Source organism: Triticum aestivum, chromosome 2B (genome assembly GCF_018294505.1).
Source record: "Triticum aestivum cultivar Chinese Spring chromosome 2B, IWGSC CS RefSeq v2.1, whole genome shotgun sequence".
Classification (NCBI taxonomy): domain Eukaryota; kingdom Viridiplantae; phylum Streptophyta; class Magnoliopsida; order Poales; family Poaceae; genus Triticum; species Triticum aestivum.
Window position 1 is genome coordinate 551,114,962 of NC_057798.1, and position 3,654 is coordinate 551,118,615.

A 3,654-nucleotide genomic window follows, 5' to 3' on the forward strand; every position below is an offset into this window, starting at 1 on the left:
ATTCCTTAATGGTTTTCTTAAAGGAGAGTTGTATATGATACAACCAGACGTTTTTGTCGATCCGAAAGGTGCTAACAAAATGTGCAAGCTCCAGCATTTCATCAATGGACTGGTGTAAGCATCTCAGAGTTGGAATATACGCTTTGATAAGTTGATCAAAGCATATAATTTTGTACAGACTTACGGTGAAGCCTGTATTTACAAGAAAGTGAGTGGGAGCACTACAGCATTTTTGATAAGTATATGTGAATGACATATTGTTGATCAGAAATAATGTAGAATTATTCTGCAAAGCATAAAGGAGTGTTTGAAAGGATTTCTTTCAAAGAAAGACCTCGGTGAAGCTGCTTACACATTGAGCATCAAGATCTATATAGATAGATCAAGACGCTTGATAAGATTTTTCAATGAGTACATGCCTTGATAAATTTTTGAAATTGTTCAAAATGGAACAGTCAAAGAAAGGAGTTCTTGCCTGTATTACAAGGTGTGAAGTTGAGTAAGACTCAAGACCCGACCATTGCAGAAAATAGAAAGAGAATGAAAAGTCATTCCCTATGCCTTAGTCATAGGTTCTATAAAGTATGCTATGCTGTGAACCAGACCTATTGTATACCTTGCTCTGTGTTTGGCAAAGGAATACAATTTTGATCTAATAAGTAGATCACTGGACATGGGTCAAGAATATCCTTAGTGAGGACTAAGGAGATGTTTCTCGATTATGGAGGTGATAAAAGAGCCCGTCGTAAAAGTTACAATGATGCAAGCTTTAGACCAATCCAGATGACTCTAAGTCTTAATCTGGATACATATTGAAAGTGGGAGTAATTAGCTAGAGTAGCTCCGTGCAGAGCATTGTGGACATAGAATATTTCGAAATACATACGGCTCTGAATATGACAGACCCGTTGACTAAGCTTCTCTCACAAGCAAAACATGATCATACCTTAGTACTCTTTGGGTGTTAATCACATAGCAATGTGAACTAGATTATTGACTCTAGTAAACCCTTTGGGTGTTGATCACATGACGATGTGAACTATGGGTATTAATCACATACAGATGTGAATATTGGTGCTAAATCACATGGCGATGTGAACTAGATTATTGACTCTAGTGCAAGTGGGAGACTGAAGGAAATATGCCCTAGAGGCAATAATAAAGTTATTATTTATTTCCTTATATCATGATAAATGTTTATTATTCATGCTAGAATTGTATTAACCGGAAACACAATACATGTGTGAATACATAGACAAACATAGTGTCACTAGTATGCCTCTACTTGACTAGCTCGTTTATCAAAGATGGTTATGTTTCCTAACCATGGACAAAAGAGTTGTCATTTGATTAACAGGATCACATCATTAGGAGAATGATGTGATTGACTTGACCCATTCCGTTAGCTTAGCACTTGATCGTTTAGTATATTGCTATTGCTTTCTTCATGACTTATACAAAGTTCCTACAACTATGAGATTGTGCAACTCCCGTTTACCGGAAGAACACTTTGTGTGCTACCAAATGTCACAACGTAACTAGGTGATTATAAAGGAGTACTACAGGTGTCTCCGAAGGTACATGTTGAGTTGGCGTATTTCGAGATTAGGTTTTGTCACTCCGATTGTCGAAGAGGTATCTCTGGGCCCTCTCGGTAATGCACATCACTATAAGCCTTGCAAGCAATGTGACCAATGAGTTGGTTACGGGATGATGCATTACGTAACGAGTAAAGAGACTTGCCGGTAACGAGATTGAACTAGGTATTGGATACCGACGATCAAATCTCGGGCAAGTAACATACCGATGACAAAGGGAACAACGTATGTTGTTATGCGGTTTGACCGATAAAGATCTTCGTAGAATATGTAGGAACCAATATGGGCATCCAGGTCCCGCTATTGGTTATTGACCGAGAATGGTTCTAGGTCATGTCTACATAGTTCTCGAACCCGTAGGGTTCGCACGCTTAACGTTACGATGACAGTTTTATTATGAGTTTATAAGTTTTGATGTACCGAAGTTTGTTCGGAGTCCCGGATGTGATCACGGACATGACGAGGAGTCTCAAAATGGTCGAGACATAAAGATTGTTATATTGGACGACTATATTCGGACACCGGAAGTGTTCCGGGTGATTTCGGAGAAAACCGAAGTGCCGGGGGGGTTACCGGAACCTCCCGGGAGAGTATTGGGCCTTATGGGCCTTAGGGGAAAGGGGAGAGGGGCGGCCAGCATGGGCCGTGCGCCCCCTCCACCCTCTGGTCCGAATTGGACTAGGAGGGGGGGCGGCGCCCCCCCTCTTTCCTTCCCCCTCTCCCCCTTCCTTCCCCCTCCTAGTAGGAGTAGGAAAGGAGGAGTCCTACTCCTACTAGGAGGAGGATTCCTCCTCCCTTGGCGCGCCCAAAGGGGCCGGCCGGCCTCCCCCTCCCTCCTTTATATACGGGGGCAGGGGGCACCCCATAGACACACAAGTTGATCTACGGATCGTTCCTTAGCCGTGTGCGGTGCCCCCCTCCACCATATTCCACCTCGGTCATATCGTCGCGGAGTTTAGGCGAAGCCCTGCGCCGGTAGAACATCATCATCGTCACCACGCCGTCGTGCTGACGGAACTCATCCCCGAAGCTTTGCTGGATCAGAGCCCGGGGATCGTCATCGAGCTGAACGTGTGCTGAACTCGGAGGTGCCGTACGTTCGGTGCTTGGATCGGTCGGATCGTGAAGACATACGACTACATCAACCGCGTTGTCATAACGCTTCCGCTTACGGTCTACGAGGGTACGTGGATGAACACTCTCCCCTCTCGTTGCTATGCCATCACCATGATCTTGCGTGTGCGTAGGAATTTTTTTGAAATTACTACGTTCCCCAACAGAAAACCCAATCTTGCCAACGACATCCTCTTTGCACTTGAAATAGTCATCATAGCCGACCACCCCCTCTCTAATATGGTTGAAAAGATGCCTACTCATACGGAAACGGCGGCGGAATTTCTGATGTTTGAACAACGGGTTTGTTGTATCAAAGTAGTCCTTCCAAAGAAGGAAATGCACGCTCTCTCGGTTACAATTCAACACCAGAAGGTGGCGCCACGGAACAATGGCCGCTGGCTGTTGAGGTGGTGATGGACCAACACGGCAGCCAATATCTCCTCCTCGTCATCGGAGGACGAATCGTCGGAGTAGCAAAGGAAATTATGAAAAAAGAACTCGTCGGCGGAGTCCATTTTGTACCTTGGCAAACTATCGAACAACTTGCGGGCATCGGCGAAGGAGACTGCCGGCGAAGGGAGTCGCGGCGCGCACGGACCATCTAGATGTCCTGCCGGCGTCCGTCGAGCGTGCCGGTGAGGATCTGGCAGGGCGGCGAGGCGGCTTCTTGGTCGGGGGCGGCTGTGTGGTGGGGGGCGAGGGGTGGGAAGCAGTCGGCTCCCCGACGGCAAGACGGTGGTTGCGGGAGACGTGGGAGTGGGCGATGTAGCTGGGCAGATGTGGAGGCCCCGGCAACTGGCAGAGTCGCTAGCGTCGGTGACGAAGGAGGAGGGTGAGGGTTGCTGTTGGATGGGGGAGGCAATGTGACACAGACCAGCGGTCCGGGGAAGGAGAGGGAGAGCGTGCGTGTGTCCGTCGCGTGTCCGCGTCGACGCAAATC